This window comes from Oryzias latipes, chromosome 3, assembly GCF_053564925.1.
Source record: "Oryzias latipes strain Hd-rR chromosome 3, Olatipes_Hd-rR_3.1".
NCBI classification, from domain to species: Eukaryota; Metazoa; Chordata; class Actinopteri; order Beloniformes; family Adrianichthyidae; genus Oryzias; species Oryzias latipes.
The window spans coordinates 4289717-4313493 of record NC_136239.1 but is presented as its reverse complement, the minus strand read 5'-3'; the positions used below and the strand labels follow the sequence as shown (position 1 = coordinate 4313493).

General features: G+C 41.3%; 1 long non-coding RNA gene across 4 annotated transcripts in view; it reads left to right on the top strand.

Moving 5' to 3' along the window:
- LOC144991131 (uncharacterized) overlaps positions 1-6297 on the top strand; it is a 57312-nt gene extending 51015 nt beyond the window's left edge. The window contains exon 3 of one of the 4 annotated variants that reach the window (XR_013655049.1): positions 5921-6297. This is a non-coding gene — a long non-coding RNA (uncharacterized LOC144991131). The other 3 variants (XR_013655046.1, XR_013655048.1, XR_013655047.1) reach the window with 3 other exon arrangements.
- Positions 6298-23777: the final 17480 nt, after the last annotated feature.

Genomic DNA, 23777 nt, shown 5'->3' with positions numbered 1-23777 from the left:
CGTTTCTGAACCTTTTGGTACCCTTTTGGACTGTTTTTCCGTTTTATTTATAATCTGAGTCTTTATGTTTTTTTTCTAACTTGTCCTGTCCAGCAGCAAAGCAAACAGATCAGAGCTGGACAGATTTTACTGTCACAACAGAGCAAGAAGTTGTTGGACGGTTATTCCCAGAAGTGGATCCTGTCCAGCCTCTACTGCACATGTGTCAAACTCAAGGCCCGCGGGCCAAATGTGGCCCACCATGTCATTTTATGTGGCCCACGAGAGCATAAAAGTTTTTCATTTTTTAGAATAAAAAATAAAAATTGGTGTGTATTTATTCATATCTAGGGGGAATCAAACTTGAAATATTGGATTGGGCAACTATATATTAGGACTTAAACACTGTCCATTTAACCTAACCTGACAGAATCAAATGTAAAAGGATTTATGCTAGAGGAACAAGCAAACATGTGTTTTCTATGCAACCCTTAATTGTTAATTTAAAAGGTTGTAGTAAATAAATAATAAAATATTTTACATTAAGGAGTTACATTTATTTTTCATTACATTTAGATACATGTATAAGTTATATCTGGCCGTTTGAGGACAGCTGCTATGCTGATGTGGCCCTCTGTGAAAATGAGTTTGACACCCCCTACTCTACTGGAAGGACTCAGGCAGATGGGTTTTTTACGCTTTCCGGACGGGGATTCAGTGCGGGGCTATTTCCTTTTTGCTAGCGGCTACTGAGGAAAATCCTGGTTATTTTCTCTTTCTCCGCTTAGTCAGTGAAATTGCTTAAATTCAGCGGGTCGTCTGGTCTGAACTGAGGTCGAACACACGTACAAAGGCTAAGGTCATCCGCCAAAAAGCTAAATAAAAAAATAGGTGGTCCTGCTAGAAAACCTGGAAATAATGCAGAGACTAAGGCTAATGTTGACTTTGAAAAGGCTGGGTTTGTGTTGACATCACCATCATCCCTAAATAGTCTAAACGTTTTAAACGTGAGAAAATTCACTCAGATCCTCCAGAAATCTTTTTTTAGAAGTTTTCCTTCATTAGCTCACAGGAATAATTTATTCGTGGAAAGTCACATCCTTGTATCACCTTGTTTCACGTGGCATCTGGCCCTTTCCCATATGGGTAGCGCAGCAACTCCAGTCTATATAGCTCATTGGTCCCCTCCACATCCAGCCCATTCTTGACGCATGTCAAGTCACTTGGTCACATGTGGAAAAAACCTGTTAGCTGCTTTTATAACCCTTATGCTATCTTAGATGACCCCCCCCTCACATTGACGTGTTCTCCCTACCATGACAAAGGTGGATGAAGGTGGAAAGATTTCATGTAATCCATGGACACCAGTGAAGATCACAAATCTGTGAAGAAAAAAAGTTCAGCGCACTGTCTAGTGGGTCTAGATGACCCAGCTCCCAATGGTAAAGTGCCTAGGATAGCACAAGGGATAAATTGAAACCCTGAAGCTAACAAAGTTGACAACAACAAACGTTTTGGAAAAACATTTTCTTCTAGCAGAAAAGAATCAGAGTGGAAACAGAAGAAGAAATTTGCAGCTGAGTCGATACTCCAAATTTGGATTTTTTTTGTGATAGTTGTTTCCACAGACCATAATAATAATGCAGAATATTTACCAACCCACTGTCTAATGTCACATGGTGGATTCATGTTCATTTACATGTTTAGAAAATAAAAAAGTTTTTGACCGTTTTTGTATCTATTCGTCGCATGAGGCTGAATATGGTGTCTGATTTTTTACCTTCCACTTTTGACATGAAATCTACTGTACAAATAGAGTTTAAAGCAGCTTCAGATACTTCGCAGAGGGTTAATCTCTAGTGCTGCACGGCTGTAGTAGGACTGTGAAAGAACTGGCAACGTCACTTTGGTCGGTGTCGTTCCCAGCTTCACCTCCAGAGAACTGCTGCTGCAAACTAACATCATGACGGCTGACCTTGAGCTCCTTTGAGGGATCATGATCCTGTGTTCCTGCTGCAGCTCAGCAGGAGGTCGACCGCCTGCTTCCGTTGGGGCGGAAGTCCAAAATAAGAGAAAGTACAACTTGAAAAGGGTTAATGATCAGGCTGTTTTTGTTTTGGTCTTGTGACCTTAGACCTTTTGTTCTGCTCTTCAGCGTCTGCTCTTTTCTACAAGCTCCCGGTGGACTTTCTCTGGAAGCGCCTGCCTGGTTGTGTCCTCTTTCCTCTCACGTTCTTCTGAATTAAATGTTTCTGAGAAGGAGCTGAGGAGTGAGAAGTTTTTCAGAAGTAGAGTGATACTCCTCAAAAGAGGCGTGGCTTCAAACAGAAAGGAGAACTGTTCCACCTGTCTGCTAAGCAACAGCAACGCTCCATACCACAGAGTGACACTTCACACCGTAGAGATGTGGTATAGGCCAGGGGTCTGCAACCTCAGGCTCTGGAGCCACATGTGGCTCTTTACACCTTCTTTGTGGCTCTCCGGTTAAAGGCACGTTTTTAAATTTAAAAAGTAACTGTCAATTAAAAAGTAAGCAAATAGAAAAGTGTAAAAAAAAAAGGGAAGTAACGTGTAGCTCTGAGAGGCTCCTGACCACGGCAGCTGTAAAATCTCCAATAACCCATGCAGTGGTTTAAAGTTAGACTAACTGATACTTCAGGCGTACCAGATTATAAGGCTAATTTTCAATCTCTGAACAAATGTAAAGATTTTATTTGCACCTTAACTACGGTTAAGGCCACATTTTTAACTGATTGAATTTTGGTTAGCCAAATTTAGAGACTTCTGGTCGTGATGTACCATCAAAGATAAGACCAGACCAGATAAGATCAGGCTGCTACGTTTGCTGCAGTGAGATTACAAATTATTTTATTATTAGGTAATAAAAGTCTATTTTATCTTCATGATTACCGTCCGTGTTGTAAGCCGGTTCCGGCAGCTCTCACAACGATCTTCGAGAGACTTAAAAGTTGATTTTTTCCAAAAAAAAAGAGCTGACCGCGGCCCGAAGAAAAACCAAGAAACAGGTGACAACGGTGACCTGAATAAATACTCGATGACATCCAAGCTACGTTGCATCCTTTCATGGAGCGAGTGAGAAGCATCCAAGCTAAGCTAACTCCTCTTATGTAGCTAGTGGGAGAACCCCGAAGACTCCGAGCTCAAAACGAGCAACGAGATAACCGGGGCCGACATTCTGGAGACCTAGGAGCCAGGAGCGTTTGTTCTTTAGGTGTCGAGATCTCTGGTGTTAAAGGGATAAAGATCCTCAGATGAATGAATGAAATTAAATGAGGGGATGGAGACAAGAACGTCACAAGCAGAAGACTGAGCTCTTCTAGAAAATGAGGAGGTTAAGAAAAGCAGCTGAGGCGATAGGGAGATGGAAGCTGCAGTGGAGTCTGAACAAGAAATCAGAGCACGGCTATGTTACAAGACATCAATCTCCACAAAACTTAGTGTGAGCACTGATTAGAAGATCCTCTTTAGGAAGAATTTAATGAGCAAAAGGTTTGACTGATCTCAAAAGAATTCAGGTTCGTGATCTCATCACGAACCTGAGCGGAGCGTCACAACATGTGAAGGACACGTGAAAGAAAAACAGTCAGAAGCTCAGCTTCCCCTGACAAACCTCTGGAGCCTCCATTGATCCAGGCAGACCACCGCTGGTGGGAAAAAAAGAGAGAGGAGGGGGGGTTTCTGCCTGGTGGAACAGGGATATATCTCTGATTACTCCTCGACAGTGTGCTTGTGCAGCGGGCCGTTTAAGTGGTTAATGCGTAAGGAGATCTGATTATTGGAGTCACAGATAGAGCTCTGCGTCGGTGGAGGGGCTCCTCTGGGGGCCGTGCTGCTCGGTTTGCCCCCAATGAGCTGTTCATGTGTGAAACGTATCATGATGAAGGGGGGGTCCCTTAACAACCTCCACCCCCCAACTGAAGCAGGAGGATCCAGTGAGCATGAGCTCTGCACGCGTTACCCGAACGCGCCGGCATCCACACTGTGGAGCTGCTGTGAGAAAACCCCAGAAAGATGCATAAAGGTTGACGATTGTAGAACTCAAACAAGGAGAGCGAGGCTGTGCAGGGAAAAAAAGAGGAGCAAAATACGCACAAGACAGGAGGGAACGAGGGCGGGAGACCTGACCCTGACTCACCGTGACCCTGACGAAAACCATACAAAGACAGCCGTGGATAATGAACACGTGAAGCCCGGCGAGACGGAAAACTATTTCAACAAAAGGATCGGAGCTCAAAGTGTCCCAGGAACACTGAACCAGCAACCCTCCCATGCAGGAAACACAGGCTCCTTCCACGGTTGTGCAGCCAACACAAGTTTGCTCCTCTTCACTCTGCAGCTCTTTGCTTGTGTGATGGCAGAACTGTCTTCTGTCTTTGACTGATAAAGCACGTGGACGAGTGGTGACATGTTTCACGGGGGAAGATATGGGGTCCAGATTCCGTGACATCTTGGACAGAACGGAATGATCACATCTTTAGGGTTCATTTTCTAAATAGTTTCAGCTCATGGATGTGTAAAATCACCTCGAAGGAGAAATGTAGACAATCAAACTGTAACAGTGAAAGAATAAACATCTGAGGACATTTTTAAAATCAAAACTGAGTTTCCTTCACGAGCAGATTAAAGACCCACTCTGATGAAAACAGTGTTTTCGGACTTTTCAACGTGTTCTTGTGTTTTTTTTTATGGGCATTCAGGACCATAAATATTTGGACAGAGACACATTCTTTCTAATTTAGTTTCTGTACATTACCACAGTGAATTTTAAATAAAACAACTCAGATGCCATTGAAGTGCAGACTTTCAGCTTTTATTCCATGAGTTGAACCAAAAGATTGCATAAAAATGTGAAAAACTAAAGCATTTTTTAAACACAATCCCTTCATTTCATGGGCTCATAAGTAATTGGACAACTGACTTCCATGCTATTGCATGGGCAGGTGTGGACAATTCCCTTGTTATGTCATTATGAGTGAAGCAGATAAAAGGCCTGGAGTTGATTAGAGGACTCGTGCTGCATTTGGAAGATTGCCAACAAAGAGTTTTCAACCGAATATTAGTAATGACCATTTTGTTTTCAGTTATTTCATTTGTCAAATTTCTTTAAAAAAATAAAAAATTAAAAATAATGATGACGTGTCTTTTTACCGCTTCAGAGCAGCTTTGGTGAAGACATCCTAGACGAATCCGTGACGCAACAGGAGAGTAAGCTAAATACACCAAGTGGACATATTATTTACATGAATGAAGAGTTTAACTACCTTTTCCCCGTTGTCTTTTCTTTCTCCTTTCACTTTTAATTATATATTTTTTCAAATATGATAGAGACAACAATAACACCCAACAGTGAAGGTATACTTTGTACTTCATCAAAAAATGAATGATGTTTATAAATTAAATTAAATTAATTTTATTTATATAGCACCTTTCATGACGAGAAGACAGCTCAAGGTGCTGTACATAAAAACAAAAGCAATAAAATACAATAAAATACATTCAATTAGCCCCGCGCAATAAAATACACAAAGACAAACACCAGTGGATAATAAATTAGTGATTAAAATAAAGAGAAACCAGAATAAAGAGAAACCAGAATCAAGAGAAACCAGAAAGCGCCGTCTGCCCTGTCCTCCTCTCGGCAGGGGTGTCAGTATAGACCCAAACACCCCAGCCGGGGGTGAGAAAACACTCGAAAACAGTCTAATTAAAAATAAAAAGAATATTTGGTAAAATATCATAAATCTTGATTAAGTGAGGATAATTGATTAATTTCAAGCATTGCAGTCAAAGCAATAATGAATTCATAGAGATTTATTAAACTCAATACAGAAATGATTAAATAAGTAAAATATACTTTGTATTTTATCAGTCTTTATGCTTTTTATGTTCATTTGAGCTTATATTGTGATTTTTCTTGCAGTTACAAACCCTGAAGAAGTCCTGCACCGTTACCAAACTCTACTGAAGGAATTTCGACGGACCAAAAGCACGACCCTTACATGTCGTCAGTGTAACAAAGACAAAAATACAATAGATTTGACTGCAACTACTGCAGAAATGACTTTGGCTGGAGAAGGTGAGGATCTGGGGCCATTTCCTGTTTTCACTGTGGGTGACAAACTCATGAGCTATGCAAAGGAGTGTGAATCATTCCTGGAACAACACAAAACTCTGGAAGAAAAGATAAATAACATGAAAAACAATCTGTTCTTTGGAATGCTCCTTGTTACTGTTGAGAACTTAAAACAAATTTCATTTTGATGACACTTTGTACGCTGCAGAAGTGTATCATATTAAAGATTGTTGTTTTCACTGCTGTCTTGTTTCTCTTTAAATTTGCCACATTTTACAAGAAGTAATCAGGCCAGAACATGTTTTTACAATGTAGTTACTTCACCTTTACCAACAAGCATTGTCTCCTTTGGTAAGGTCAGAAGACCAAGTGTGTATGTGCACTGTACGGGAAGGTAATACGTGAACATATCCAGTATTTACTACTGAAGGTACCAAGTAATAGAGTGGAAATAGGGTTGACTTTCTTTTACAGTCCAGTTTCATTGCACTTAAGGGGTAGTTTCTGTGGTAAATTCATGGTAAATTCCATGAAACATACAGCGAGTGCAGACCTAGAGGTCAAGGTACTTTATTTGTACTTACCTTGTTCTTACATGTGGTAAGTACCACAAAAGACACATTTTCACAACATATAAATACCCAGTAAGTATATTATAAATACCCAGTATTTGCAACATAAGTATGAACCAAATAGTACCACATAAATACACAGCAAGTACCATGTAAGTACCGAGTAGACACAAAAAGTACCATGTAAGTACCTAGTAAGTCACATACAAAGTACCATGTAAGCACCTTGTAAGTACCCAGTAAATTCCATAAAAAGTACCATGTAAATACCCTGAAAGTACCCAGTAGTTACACAATAAGTACCATGTAAATATCACTTAAGTACATTGTAAGTAATGTACTGTAAAAGAAAGCGTTACCAATGTTTCTAGATCGGTGAATTTTCCACGGCACACTGGTTGAAAAACACTGATGTAGAAAATACACTGGACAGGCCCTTCCTTCACCGGGCTCCATGCCAATGGTCCCGCCCAGAACTGAATTTCTGATGAACTCCGGCTGCTCTGCAGAAACTATGTCCTGGATAACGACACATGTTTTAGGATTTTGGCTAAAAACTGAATGATCACGGTTAAAAGACCACTGGGAATAGATCAGAGCAGGACACAAAATATCATCAGAGGGACGAAAAATCTTATCTTCATCTGGACTCCCAGTGTTTCAGCTGGATGGGAAAGCTGATGGACGAAGACCTGGATACGACTGGCGGAAAACCTGACGTTGACTGAAACAACTAAAATAACAAAGAAGGAAAATGTCATGAAAATCAACCCATGTGTGTTCAAAACAGGCAATAACAAGGTTTAAAGTCCCAACTTTCTGATGGGAGACTTGGGGTTTAATGTGATGAAGAAATCGTGTACATAATTCTGAAACATGAATCCTCTGTGATGTTTGAAAGACTCGGTCCAGAATCCACATGAGGACGTCAGGCAAATCACCAGGTGATCTACTAACCCCTAATGTCATCGCAGTCCTTCAGTTTCACTTCAGGCCTTTGGATTGTTTGTTTAGGTGTCATTTCAGCCTTTTTTTAATCATACAAGGATCAATACCTGCCCAAAGAGAAAATAATGAAGACTATTAAATGGTATAAAGGTACATTTTGTGAGTCAGCTCAAATCAGTCAGCTATAAATCATTTGAGCTCACTGTAAAAAATGTCATCTTAAAGTAAAAAGACACGTTGAAGGAAAATGTCCTCCTTTCTGTGCTGCAAGAAAAATAATCGTATTATAATTAAGAAAGCTCTTCAACAGCAAAATACCAGTAATAGAAACCTCGTAACTCACCTTTGTTTTTTTTTTGCTTATCAAAGAATGTCTGGAAATGGGGTGAGAATTTTTCTTTCTTCATTTTTAGATTTCTATGGTGCCTGTTTGCTGTGCAACTATATGAAAACATAAAAATGCTAAATAAGTCCAAGGTTTTTTCTTTGATCAAATGTGAATGAACTTTTGGAGAATATTATTGGAGCTAGTCTTCCCATTGAATTCTGGGGGATTCCATTAAAATCCATGATTTTTCTCTCAGATGTTTCTTGCTTTCTCACACCTTGAAATGTTTGTCCATTTATTGCAGAAAGGTGTTGCTGGTTTTAGTAGAGATGCACCCTGACAGTGTGTGTGTGTGTGTGACTGTGTGTGTGGGGGGTGTCACCTGAACCTCAGGGCGGCCATCTTGGGGTGTGTGATTATGCTCCCTCACGTATTTCCCCCTCTGCCTGTTTGACATTCATAGCAATTGGAATTGGACTCTGAGGTGCATGAAGGGCAATTTTTAGGCAACCTTTAAAGTTGGGGGTGTGAAAATGATGATGAAACTGAAGACTGAGTGGACGCTCCTGGGGCTACCTTAATAACAGAGGGCCGCCATAGCTCAAAGCCCCCATTTCATTTGCCGCATACATGCATGCACATGCACAAACATGGAAAGGATTCACTAAGAATTTAGTATTTGGGGGATTTAAAATTCAAGAAAAGATTTATGAGCAGAACAAAACAGACTTTTAGCTTTTTTCTGTGATTTCCTTTTTACGTTGGTGAACACGACGTTTTCTGTCATTGTGACCACGGGTCAGGTCATAGACACGAAGGCAGCAAAACATCTGTTTCAATCTCCAATCCTCACTGAGACGCTGCGTTCAAGAGCTAGAAAACCTCACGTTCATTGAGCAGCTCTAGTTGGACAATTTTTGAATGTCTGAAAACTCGTTTATAAAAAATGCTGCTAGAAGCAGAAAATGACGGAAACTCATGGAAAACATTTACTTGGGCATCACTGATAGTACATCCTACATTTCTTTTCTCTTTTTAGAAATCACCAAAACCACCCCATTCACTCCTCCTCTTCCTCCTGGTGTCTTTACGTAATTTCATGGTTTAGCAGCTTTTTTTTTTTGCTGTAAAGTTTGTTCCCAATATTATTATTTTTCCTTTTTGTTTTAAGAGGAATAATTTTCCATGCAGGCTTTTCTGGCTCTGAGGCCGAATCTGAATTCTTCCCCTTTATTTACGCCTCCAAATGGCGAGACATGAAAAAATAGTGTCCCGACGTTACTACCACCTGATGATGTCATCAGTAGTCGCCGGTCATCTATTGGTGCTTAGCTGCCATTGTTCCTAAAATATAATTTTCTAAATTCAAAATTAATTTCAAAACAAAAAGTCATTACTTACATTTAAGTGTAAACCTCTGTGCTTCAGAGAACACCTACATGAAGAAAGGTGTTTCTCCTCCGAACCACAGCGCGACGGGTTCACCCCCCGGGATGTCAGAGGGACGTCTACCCATAAGTCACTAGTGTTCTATCCATGTCTATGAAAGAAATATTGCCTGTAGGACGGATATGTTCTTGTGTCTATCTTCTATGCCGTTACCTGCTGTTGGATGAATGCTGAAACATTCAGTTCTTCTGTCTCTTTTCCAGAGGAGTCGGCGCCTCACCTGCCATCAACCTCACCACACGTCACCACAATCTGCTAAGTTGAAGGACAATGTTGAAAGATTTAAACTACTTTAGTTTTGGTGATATTTAACCAGCTGTGTGTTTCATAAGTACAGTAGGCGCAGAAATGCCCCGAAGAAGGTGAACATTTTCATTTGTGAATGATAGAAACAGGTGAAAACATGCAAGGACTAATAAGAAGACCTCAGAAACTCAGCGTCAACACGGTTAGCTTGGTGGCAACATTCTGATTTAGCCAATTGGAATGAAGTCCATTTTTACACAAATTTAAAAATAGTTTAAGAGTTACATAAACCTTTAAAACACTTTCTGACTTAAAGATTAAAATAAAAGACATGTGTGTCTTCTGTCTGGTGTGTTTCTGCCACTGTTTTCATGATAGCGGCTAACAGCTAAACCTAATTCAAAGGCCTCTGTAATCCTCACAGAAATGTTTCCGTGGATGATCCAGAATTCAGCTTTTGGGACACTTTACTCTGATCTTTAGTCAGAAGGATTTTGCTTCAGCCTGACTTTGTGTGAGATTCTGTTTGGTGTGTGTGCGTTTGTGTGTGTGTGGGTGGCTGCGACGGCTTTTGCGTGTCCTCATCTGCTCTGATGGCGTTTGTTCTGCTCCATCTTCGGCCCACAGACTGTCTGGTGTTGCTCATCTTCACAGAAATTAAATCCTCCTCAGTTTTTTTGTTTTGTTGCGGTTTGTGGACTAAGCGTCTGACTCACCAAACATAAATGAGGACGTTTTTGTAGTGTTGCTCTAACAGTTTAACAGCTGGTGATTGCTGGGCTTTTTGTTTTATTCTTCTCACGTTTCCCATGCTGCTCCGTCGTCAGGTGATGGGGCGGCAGGGGGAGGTGGATGGCTTCACCTCTGAACGATGGAGAGGAGGGTCCACAGGGGGCCCTGGTCCAGAAAGCAGCTTATGCTAGTTACCACGGTAAGTTTGAGGCTAAGGAATTGGATAACCTCAGCTTTCAGTTCCAGCAATGGAGGTATGTTTCAGGGTATATAAAGTTGCCATAGCAACTCATGCTCTGAACATAACCTGGTCTGAAGCAGGTTTAGTTGAAGCTTAGTTTATTTTTAGAGAGGTGAAGCAGCATGGCGTGTCCATTTGAAGATGATTTAGTGGATGAAGAAGGTCAGATAATACTTTTTCCATCATGAGAGGGTGATAAAACCACATATGGATGTTGTAGAAAAAAACTTTTTTACATTGATCTAACTTAATTGTTTACTTTGGTAAAGATAAACCTTTTTTTTATAGTTCAGTCAACTTAAAAATAACACGTAGTTATCAGTGTCACCGGCTGGCCTTTAAGCAGTGGGAGTGTAGGAAGTTCTCAGAGGTCAAGTTGAATTAGTAACAATCTTTACTCTTCCATAGTTATTTTTCTTTCACTTGGCACCAACACGTTCAGAAACAAAAGAGCCCCTCGCCACTAAAATTACAAGTGGTTTAAATACTAATTAAGCATACCATCTCCTCCTTCCTTGAGGGAGGTTTACTTTTCCTCAAAATCTACACATCATATAAATTCACAATTCTTTATTTTAAGTTCCTTAAAAGAATTCTATACTCCAACTTATCTTAATTACTCTAATTTAAAATATCAAGTACAAACATTAAAACAACAAATATCTCCCAAATACAATTACTTCCCCCCTCAGGCCTCTAAATAGATTCTCCTGGAACCTTAAATATAGCTCTGTTCCTTAACCTAATTATGCTGAAAACGAACTAGCTGGCAATTCATCTACACACCATACAAGAAATGTAAAACCATGTAAAACTCTGATTAATATACTTTTATTCAAACCTGTAAAATGTGCCATTTATTACTTTCATAAAATGTTAGTCTTTAAAACGTTGTGTGCCCATATACCATACCTTTACACCAATACCTTCACTGAGGTGACTTAGGAGCTCTTCATTACAATCAGACTTTCATTCAAATTAATTCAATTAAGTAGGTGTAACTTTGGTGCTGCTGTTAGATCGGCAGTGCAAGGAATTGTGGGATAAATTTCCCTTAGCCTGTCTTGATAGATTGAGTTTTAACTGTGGGTTTTTGACCAAATGTGTTTAGTTGTAGCTGTTTTACTTTGTTGCTTAGTTATTTTATCCTGTTATGTTTAATTCTTTCTGCAACATGAGTGAGAGGGAGGGAGAGGAGGATGACAAAACCCCTTGTGCTTAAAAACATCGTAGGAGCCGAAGTTAAAGTCAGAGGCATGATAACTACATGCAAGGGTCATAGTGTAAATCCACATTGTATCATCAATGTTTTAAATTAGGAATATCTGCGGCGTCGAACTTAGACATATGAGAGTTCAAGTAGTTTAATTAATTAATATGGATAAACGTTAAATTGAATAGGCCCATCTTCCACTAAACGCCGACAGCTCCTGAGAGACGCAGTGAGTCAACGCCCTGACACCCGCCGCGGGCAGAACGAAATCCATGTCACCTCGGGATCCAATAATGCGGGCTCTTCATCTGCGGTTGCGATCGGGGCGTCGGGTCCAGGGTCGGCGGCGGCCCCCCCTGCGACAGGTGTCGCGGCGCCCACCGTCACCTCTTCTCTTCCTGGTGTCTCACCTGCCTCAGCGGCTGCTACTCCTCGCCCACCAGGTGTATCGCCAACTCCCGCTTGTCCTCCTGCGGCGACGGGCCCGCCTACTTCGGCGGCCAGATCTGGCGGCAGTGGGGATCGCGCTGGCTCCTCCTTCCCAGGAGGTTCCTCGGACACCTGCACGGCGCGGGGCTTGCATGTTGTGGGTGTTTCGGCCGCTGATAGCTCTCCTTCTCCCAGTTTGGCATTGAGCCATCATCCATCCGCCCCGGCCCCAGCCCAGTGTGTTCCAGTGTGTTCCCCCATATTTTGCCTCACCTGCACCTATCTCTTAGCAGCATCCATTTTCCTATCCACAACCTTTGTGACACAATCACACCAATGACACTTCACACAGTCAGTCAGAGCTGACAAAGTTGGATTTTTTGGATTTGTTTACATTTTTAGTCTCTTGTGGGAAATCAGTTTTTATTTCCAGCCCTCTCCCCACACTAGGCCATGGAGCAGAGAGGTTTAGCAGGATTTTAGCGCTCACCAACTGGCTTAAACACTCTTCCCTCTGCTACAATTTTGGTTTTATTGACAATTTCAATCTTTTTTGGGATCGATGTTCCTTCTACCAACTTGATGGTCTCCATATAAACCATCTGGGAACTAAATTTTTAACAGCAAACATAATTTATGCTGTTCAGTCCTACAAACTTTATGATTGACAATCAACTCCACCTTCCAAATGTGTCAGCAGCTCCCCCCCTTCTGAAAAGATCCCTGTCATCACCAGGCCTCGCTTTCAATACCAGCCTATTTCCAGAGGATCCTCTCCTCCCTGCCTCATCAGCCTCCCCCTGCAAACCATTACTGTGGATAGTACTCAGGATTCGCTATGTGGCACCACTGAACAGCACAAACCTTCAGTCCCTTGCAAAGAACAAACACGGTTTGCTCTTTTGAATGCACGCTCAATCTCGAACAAAGCTCATTATCTGGGTGACTTGTTCACATCTGAAAATCTTGACTTCATGGCCATCACAGAGAATTGGCAGCAGGAACAGGACTACTTCTATTTAAATGAACTATGTCCCCCTGACTGCTCTGTTATTGGAACACCTCGGGTTGAACGGCGTGGGGGAGGCCTTGCGCTCATCCACCGAAATTCCTTCCATTGCAGGCAAATGAAGCCGGATCATTTCAACTCATTTGAGCTCCAAATGACTAAGGTTGGAAATTTAGACTTCTTTTATTGTATTTTAGTCTATCGTCCCCCTGGTTCTGCTAGAGAATTTTTAAATGAATTTTCTGAATTTCTATCTATTCTTATCAAATTTGAAAAAGTTTTAATTCTTGGTGATTTTAATTTGCATGTTGATGACCCATCTTGTAAAGTAGCTTCTGAATTTTTAACACTCACTGATTCTTTTAGCCTAAAGCAACATGTTTCTAGTCCCACACACAACAAAGGTCACACCTTAGATCTTGTTTTTTCCATTGGCCTAGATATACGGTCTCTGAATGTGGTGGATGTTCATGCGACTGACCATTTCTGTGTTTATTTTAACATATCCAGTCATGTGCCCAATAACTCCCATAAAGTGGTATCTCAAAGGCGTATTATAAATCAAACTGTTGTTGAACAGTTTTCAAAACTGTTTCATCTTAATTGTATTGATTATTGTGACAATGTAGAAATTCTTATCAATCATTTTAATGGTCATTGCCTGACTCTTTTGGATATAGTGACACCCATGAAGCTTTAAACTAAAACATCTTCTAACTCTCCTCATCCCTGGTTAAATGAAGAGATTGCTGCTTTCAGAAGAACATGTCGCCAGGTAGAACGCTTGTGGAAGTCCACTAACCTGGATGTACATAGATTGCATTTAAAGGAGATGACTGGGACATTAAATAATATGATTAAGCTCGCCAGATCTAAGTATTTTTCTGACCTAGTAAATATGAACAAGAGAAATCCCAAAGTTGTCTTTGATACCATTCAAAACATTGTTTCACCCTCAGCTCCACCTGTACCTGTTTACACTACTGACGATTGCAACAGATTTTTACAATATTTTGTAAATAAGGTGAATTAGCTCAAATTAAACCTAAAATCATCCAATGAGAATACCACTATTGTAGCCTCTTTAAACTACTCCTGGACTAACTTTTCTGCCATCTCAATAGACAATATCATGGTCGTATCAAAAAAGATGAAGCCATCCTCATGTCCCTTAGATATATTGCCATCATCTATGTTTTTTAAAGTTATTGACCTTATTGCCCCATTTCTTTTTTATTTCTTTTTTTTTATTTTGTCCTGTCCAACAGCTAGGCAGGCAGATGAGAGCTGAGGGCCTCTTGTGTTGGACATATTTTACTTTAACAAGAGGGGTTATTAATCTTCAGACAAACCAAAGGTATGTCTGAATAAACCCCTTTTGTAATTGAGGCCAAAATTTATTAATTTCAACCATGACTGAAAATCTTTGGTGTTGGACCGGACGGAAAAGGAAAGAAGGGAAGAAGAGGGAGGAATGTCAGGGGGGCGGGGGGGGGGGGGGGGGGGTAGTGAGAGGGGGGGGTAAGACCATGAAGCAGCATAGAGCAGACAGGTTTACTGGTTGTTTATCATTACGGTACGGTTCAAATGTAGTACAAAAAGGGCGGGGCCTGTTCCCACACACTCAAATATTATCAACACACCTGCTAGCTGCAGAAAAAATGTTCACATGTCAACATGTACACAAAACAGATAGTGTTCACGAACGCATACCTATGCCTTTAAACCAACTAGTGTGAAATCTTTCATTCATTCAATCATGCAAACTATAAGTGCAAAGTGAGCTAACACCTGTGCTCAGGTGAGTGTTTATGTTCTTCTAAAATGGATGGTGGAATGTAAAAAGAAGGAGGAGGAGCGCCCAGCCACCCCCACACCCAGACCCCCGCCACAGCAGCAGCGGCAGCCGGAATTCCCCCAACGCCACACGGGAACAGGCAGGGAACGACCGCCCCCCGGGCGACCAAGACCGCCACCCAGGCCAGGGCCAGCAGGACCGCCGCGAGGCCCCCAGAGCCAGAGAGCAGGGAGGCGCGGAGGGAAAGAGAGCGCCGCCCCAGCCCAGCCAGGAAAGCAGCCCCCCCGCCGCGCCGGAAGAGCCCAACGCAGGGCCCCACCGGAGAAGGACGCCCACAGCCCCAGACGAGCACCCCACCACCACCCAGGAGTTCCGGGCATCCCCCCGCCCCAACCCCAGGTACGAGCCAGGATCCCCCAAGGGAGACCCGCTCCGCACTCCAGGCAGCCACCCACCCGGCCCACGGTTGGTCCAGGGAGGAGCAAGGCAGGGGCCCGCCGCCCCCGCCCAGGAGGGGGGAACCCCAGGGAAAAAAGGGCGGCCCACAAAGGGTGTTATAAATATGGCCTGACCAGGCTCGGCCATGTTGGAAGTTTGGCAGGGCCCAGCGCTCAGGGGCAAGGACCAGGACCCACCCCCCAGGGACACGAACACCCCCGGCTCAGGTGTAATATGAACCCCCCCACCGTGCGGAAAGAGCACCGCCGGGCCCAGGGAGCCGGCACCCAAGGGACACGGCCACCATCGCCAAGGGGCCCGCACCCCCCACCAGGGAAGGGGTAGGGGACAAATGGACCCAGGTCCCACCTTCCTTGCAAAATGTGTGTGCGTGTATGTGTGTATGAGAGGGTGTGTGTGTGCATGTGTGTGTGTTTATGTTGGAATGTATATATTGAAGGGGGAGGGGTGTGTGTACTAAGGAGGGAGCAGTTAAAATTGGCGAGTAGGGCACTAGGGGGACATCTCCTGATTACTCACAGTGATGTCCCCTCACCCTCCCCACCAAGGGGCCCTAAATGTCTAAGGTGCGGTTAAAATTGGCGGGTAGGGTGCCAGGAGGACATCTGCTGCTTGCTTGCAGTGATGTCCAAGCACCCCCCCTACCAAGGACCCTTCATGTCTAAGGTGCAAATAAAACCGAAAGAGGGGGGGCCCACTCCATACGGCAACCATAGGAGGGGGGCCACTGCCAAGTAGCCCCCCCCCAAGGCGCATCGCAGGCTAGACCGCCCACCCCCTCACCCTAATATGAGGTTATATAAGGAAGGGGGTAAGTTGGGGACAGCTGGTAGACTGTCCCCCGGTGGTCGTCTTCACCAGTCAAGACTGAAAGTCTTCAGTTGACTTTTAAAAGAATCGACGGTGTCGGCCACACGAAGGGACAGAGGGAGGGCATTCCAGAGTCTGGGGGCTATTGCCTGGAACGACCGGTCACCTCTGGTTTTGTACTTTGTCTTAAAAATCTTTAAAAGATTTTGATCTGAGGATCGTAGGGTAGCTGGAAGCGTAGGGACAGAGCAAGTCTGATAAGTATTTTGGGGTCTGTCCATTTAAAGCTCTATAGCTCTGCGGCGGGGGTCTGGGTGTGGGGGTGGCTGGGCGCTCCTCCTCCTTCTTTTCACATTCCACCATCCATTTTAGGAGAACATAAACACTCACTTGAGCACAGGTGTTAGCTCACCTTTGCACTAATAGTTTGCATGATTGAATGAATGAAAGATTTCACACTAGTTGGTTTAAAGGCATAGGTATGCGTTCGTGAACACTATCTGTTTTGTGTACATGTTGACATGTGGACATTTTTGCAGCTAGCAGGTGTGTTGATAATATTTGAGTGTGTGTGAACAGGCCCCGCCCTTTTTGTACTACATTTGAACTGTACCGTAATGATAAACAACCAGTAAACCTGTCTGCTCTATGCTGCTTCATGGTCTTACCCCCCTTCCCCTCCTATTATCACCCTCCTACCCCCCCCCCCCCCCCCCCCCTCTCTAACGTCCCTCTCTCTTCTTCCCCTCTTTCCTTTTCCGTCCGGTCCAACACCAAAGATTTTCAAACATGATTGAAATTAATAAAGTTTAGCCTCAATTACAAAAGGGGTTTATTCAGACATACCTTTGGTATGTCTGAAGATTAATAACCCCTCTTGTTAAAATAAAATATGTCCAACACAAGAGGCCCTCAGCTCTCATCTGTTTGCCTAGCTGTTGGACAGGACAAGTTAAAAAAAAAAAAAAAAAGTCAACTGAAGACACTTTTATTCAAAAATGCTTTTAGCTGACTGGCTTGATTGTTACTTTTATTCTATGTTTATTTTTCTTCAATTTAGTTTTGCTTACATTATATTTAATTGATTGTTTTTCTGCTTTTACTGGGTTATATATTGTTTATTGTTCGGCGCTTTGTGATTTTATCTGTGAAAGGCGCTATATAAATAAAACTTACTTACTTACTTACTTACTTACTAGGAGTAATATGACATTTAGTTAAATAAATCTGTAAATTTGAGTTCTTTAAACAATTCTTGAGTTGAATAGACGTAAGAAATTAGGTTGATTAAACTTAACTAACTTACCAGTCACCAGTTGAATATATATATATATATATATATATATATATATATATATAATGTGTGTGTGTGGGTGTGTGTGTGTGTGTGTGTGTGTATACACATATACGTGTGTGTATATGTATTGAAATAAGGTACATATATGTATATAAATATTATCAGTGTCAGTGTATATGTATATATGTATATATATATATATATATATATATATATATATATATATATATATATATATATATATAAAATCAACTTCAGGCTTTTTATCCTCACTCACAATGACATAACAAGGGAATTGCCCACACCTGCCCATGCAATAGAATGGATGTCAATTGTCCAATTACTTACGAGCCCATGAAATGAAGGGAATGTGTTTACAAAATACTTTAGTTTTACACATTTTTATGCAATCTTTTGGTTCAACTCATGGAATAAAAGCTGAAAGTCTGCACTTCAATGGCATCTGAGTTGTTTTATTTAAAATTTACCGTGGTAATGTACAGAAACTAAATTAGAAAGCATGTGTCTCTGTCCAAATATTTATGGTCCTGACTTTATGTATGCATATATATATGTATGTGTTAATGTATATGTCTGTATATATATATATATATATATATATATATATATATATATATATATATATATATATATATATATATATATATATGTGTATGTATATGTATATATGTATGTATGTGTCTGTATATATATGTGTATGTATATGTATATATGTATGTATGTGTATGTCTACATATATGTATGTATATATGTTTATGTGCACATATGTATTTGTGTATATATATATATATATATATATATATATATATATATATATATATATATATATATATATATATATGTATGTCTATACATATCTATATGTATGTCTATATATGTATATATAGAAATAAATATACATATATATTTAGACATACATATAGATATTTCTATTTATATGTATATTTATGTCTATATATATGTATATCCCTTGTGCTATCTTAGATCACCCACCCTTACATTGACGTGTTCTCCCTACTACGACAAAGGTGGATAAAGTTGGAAAGATTTCATGTAATCCATGGACACCAGTGAAGATCACAAATCATTGAAGAAAAAAAGTTCAGAGCACTGTTTAGTGGGTCTAGATGACCCAACTCAAATGGTAAAGTGCCTAGGATAGCACAAGGGTTACATGTGTCTATACATATGTATATATGTGTATGTATATATGTATATATGTTTCTATATAGGTATATATGTGTATATATACACTTGCATTTGAAACTGTTTTAAATGTTATCCGAGTTATGTCAATTTTATGTCAATTTTTTAATGCAATTTCACGCTATATATCTACAGTTTTACTTTGTTTTACTCATTTTATTTTTAGTCTCTACGTGGCTGGCCATGGTCAGAACGGGACAGAGGATGGAAATTAGCCTACGCTACAATCCTGCATATTTACAGTGTCTCATTACTTTTAGAGTATTCTACACTGTTTGTTGTATGCATTGTCCCTTAAATAAATACAAATATATATATATATATATGTATATATATATATATATATGTGTGTATGTGTATGTATATATGTATGTCTGGATATATATATATATATATATATATATATATATATATATATATATATATATATATATATATATATATATATATATTCCCAAAAGCCTTTTGCATTATTATGTAATTTGAAATGGGATTAGAAACTCACACGTTTCCTTATTTTTCCAAGCAGAAACTCTTTCTTTTGCTGATGCAGCCGTATTACTTTGTTGAAGGTAAATGGTAAATGGCGTATACTTATATAGTGCTTTCCACCTTCTTTCGAAGGCCCAAAGCGCTTTACAGTCATAGTCCAATTCACCCATGCAAACACACACACACACATTCACACACTGGCGGCGGCTCCGCTGCCAAACACTGGCGCCAACCTCCCAGAGGCAGGGTGGGGTTCAGTGTCTTGCCCAAGGACACTTCGACACATGGGCGTGCAAGGCGGGAATCGAACCTGCAATTTTACGATCATGGGTCGACCGCCCTACCGCTGCACCGCGGCCGCCCACATGATGGGGTTATACTCTTCATATGCCGTCATTAAACCGACTCCAACTCTTACTGAAGTGTAAAGCTTTCTTTTTTTTCCTACATGCGTTTCCATGGTGACTCCGGAATTCGGCGATCCATTGAAAATGCCTAGCTGTAGTCGCCGTGCACCGCATTACCTCAGGGTTGATGAGAGGAGGTTGATTACAACAAAAAACACAAGTTAAAATCTGCAAAAGCAGGAAACACAATAAATGTTGACTTTCAGAAATACAGTTTCAAAGAAGGTTCTCTATGTTCTCAGGTTCCTGTACAGGTTGGCTGTGAAGCCAGTTCCTGCAGACTCCACACTCCTCCTTTGTATCATCAATAACAGTGTAATGGTTCTTAATTATGCTCCTATTCCTGCTGTCAATCATTTTCTTCACTTTACGCCAGTGTTGCGTTGCTGTAGTTTGTTTTTGGTGCACCTGGAGCATGTATGTGTCGACTAATCACGTGCGACTTGAACAGAAAAAAGAAAGAGGGTGAATTGAGAAAAGAAAACTGCTCCCAGAAAGGAGCCGCTCTTGTCGTTCACTTTACAGAGCCACACTCTGAGACTCTCAGAGGGAGAGCCGTTTTTCTTCGGGACCAAGACTAGCTGCTTGGTTCCACTCCTGAATGAATTTGATCTTGTCCTGTCCCAGTCCTGTCATTAATGGCCATAGGAATCCTGGAAAAATGCCATCCTCTACCACATAGAAGCCAACGGCGGCTCAATGTCTGTTCATCCGGGTTATGTCATCACAAAGGTTCTGGTTCCTCAGAGAAACTGGCCTAAAGTTGGTATCTGCTCATCTGTAGCTTCTCATTTGTGCTCACGCTTTGGTCTCTTTGGAAACAATAATGAGAAAATGTGATCTTCACATTTTTATGCCCCCTTTTAATCTTTAAAAGTCATATTCGCCCTTATCTGACTCCTCAGCCTGGATGAGTTAGAAAACCTTCAGAGATGAACTGAGGTTAAATGCTGCTTTGTGGAGAACCGTGTTCTGTTAAACAGTGTGCTTCTGTATTCACGGAGGTGTTTTGTTTTCTCCTCCAGAGCTCTGCCCTCACTCTCTAAAAGCTCCCGCTGGTGTTCACATGAAATCAACCTTAGGGTGATTTATGAAAATATCAATTCAAATCTGAACTCGTGGGTTTTTAAGGAAAATATCTGAAATCTAGCTATTTGTCCATTGTACTGTGAATCTTCTCTTCTGTATGTCGTGAATGCAGACATACAGAAGCGTTTGGAAAGGTTTTCTGTGGAGAATGACCGAAGAGGAAGGACAGAAGGTGTGAAAATGGTCCAAAATCCTGACCCAAGCCTGACTGAAAATGCCTGACAGAACCTGAAAAACGTTTCCCGTTCTTCATGTTAGGGGCGGCCTATGTTGCAGCGGTAGGGCGGTCAAGCCCTGATTGGAAGGTCACAGGTTCGATTCCTGCCCATGGCCAAGACACTGAACCCCACCTTGCCTGTGGTGGAAGGTTAGCGCCTGTGTTCAGCATCAGAGCCGCCATCAGTGTGTGAATGTGTGTGGGTGAATTGGACTGTGACTGTAAAGCATTTTGGACCTTTGAGGTACGTAGAAAAGCGCTATACAAGTAAACGCCATTGAGCATTTATGTTAGAACCACGGCGTGACAATCATCAGAGCAGACGGGTGATTACAGCAGTCAATCTTCAGATTCCAGCCCAAGCTTTGAAATAAAAACATGATTTTTTTTTAAATGAAAAAATACCATACAGATACCCGTAACCATGGCAACTGTGCCCAGTCTCCATCAGCGGTGACCCTGAAGCTTATTCCTTTTCATTCTGAGCAAATGAATGAAAAACTTGTCTGAAAACAAAATGAAGTTGAGTGTTTAGAAGGTAGAAACACAGCAGGGCCTCTGACATTTCACCGTGGTCCTCCTGTGCTCATCCTCTAAATGCATCCTTTCAGTTCGCCATCGTGCGAGGATCTCATTGATTTGTGGCTCTCAGCTAACCTACCTGCAAAGGCTTGTCGCGGCCATAAACATCTCAAAGCTAAAAAGGCTGCAAGTGCTCTGCCACCTATTGATCAGCTGTAAGTGCTGCTGCTGGCAGACACTCATCTGTCCTCTGTGCTGCAGAACAAAGGTAGAGGGGAATGTGATCCCAGAAAACAGGCCTTTGGTGTTTAAGTTGTTGTCAATACAGGGATCGGTGTGTGGAGTGCCACTGTTCAGTCTCTCATTCAACAAAAGTGAGAGGTGAGAAAGGAAAGATAAAGATTAAATCAATCTAACTGGAATTCAAATTAGTAATCTAAAGATGCTCAGGTGTTCTATGTCTTTTAGTCCCAAAATATAAAACAATGATTGTTAAAGTTGAACATCTTCATCCAGAGTCTACAGGTGGTTTAGATCCACAACTGGACTGAATGATCAAAAAAAGGTTTGGTTTCTTCCTTTCAGCAATTGCAGCATCTCTGACTGAAGATATTCCTCCTCATGGATTCATTCAATACAAAAGCTTCTGATCAGCGAAAAAGAACCTTTCTGTCCAAAATGAAGTACAGAAATGAGAAACTCCACAGACTGGTTTTACATTTCTAGTTTCTGTGCTCTCTTCAAGAAAAGGAGAAAAACAGAAAGTGTGACTCACTGAAACTGTCCCATCGTAGAACACAGAAGCATGAAGCTGAAGTCACATTCTAAACTCAAGCAGGACTGTGTTTCTCTGAAGAGTGCCAGCTATAACGCAGATTCATCATAAAAATGTTTTTTTTGTTAAATCGGACAACATCCACACTTCTCAGAGAATGATCTTGAGTCCTTCTGGAATAAAACAAGCGTCCTTTGACTTGACATCCTGTTTTGACCTCTACTTTGTCTCTTATCTCTTACATTTTTCTTTATTCTTTGCCACCCTGTGCCCTGAACACTAGGGGTGGACGATGCTGGAAATTTGGGCATTGATCCATTACCAAGTAGTTACAGGGCCAGTATCACCAATATCAGTAACGATACTGATACCTTTTTGAAATGCTTGAGTGTAACAATTTTTTAAATACTTCATGTTTTGTTGATCAAGTGTAAAATAAAAAAATTCAATTCAACACTTTGAGAAGAATTAGCTTATCTAACTCTACAACAACATGTTTGAATAGTCCAGCAGCTGAGCTTCATCCAGATGGAGTTGGGGGACGACTGGGGGCGCGAGACGAGGCGGAGGCAGGATCCACAACCAAGTGTAGGAGCAGGAGCAGAGACGAGGTCCTTGGTCAGGTAGAGGAGCAGAGACGAGGCAACTGGAATCACTCCTGCTCCCCAGGAGGGGAGTGGGACAGAGGGACAGTACATAAATTACACTGCACCAACCAGAGACATGGAGAACTAAAAGGTAAATACAGTCAGGACCATAAATATTTGGACAGAGACACATTCCTTCTAATTTTATTTCTGTACATTACCACAGTGAATTTTAAATAAAACAACTCAGATGCCATTGAAGTGCAGACTTTCAGCTTTTATTCCATGGCTTGAAAAAAGATTGCATAAAAATGTGAAAAACTAAAGCATTTTAAAACACAGTCCCTTCATTTCATGGTCTCCTAAGTAATTGTACAACTGACTTCCATGCTATTGAATGGGCAGGTGTGGACAATTCCCTTGTTATGTCATTATGAGTAAAGCAGATAAAAGGCCTTTGTCACGAACTGGTGGTGGAGGACCCAAATGCAGGAGACCAAGCTTGGTGACAGGAACTAAAACATTTAATTAGCAAACTGAAACATGACAAAACTATGAGGGGAAACAAAACTGTGACAAAACAGAGCAGATGACCTGACAAGGAAGAACAGAAACCAAGACACTTAAATAGGCTGAGGGTAATTAACTGAACTGAAGACAGCTGTGGATCATGAACCAGAAACTGGTGTGACTGACAAGGAAACCAAAAACATGACAAAGAAAACCAAACCACTGAATCCTTACAGCCTTGAGTTGATTAGAGGACTCGTGCTTGCATTTGGAAGATTTTGCTGTGAACAGACAACATGTGGTCAAAGGAGCTCTCGATGCAGGTGAAAGGAGCCATCATTAAGCTG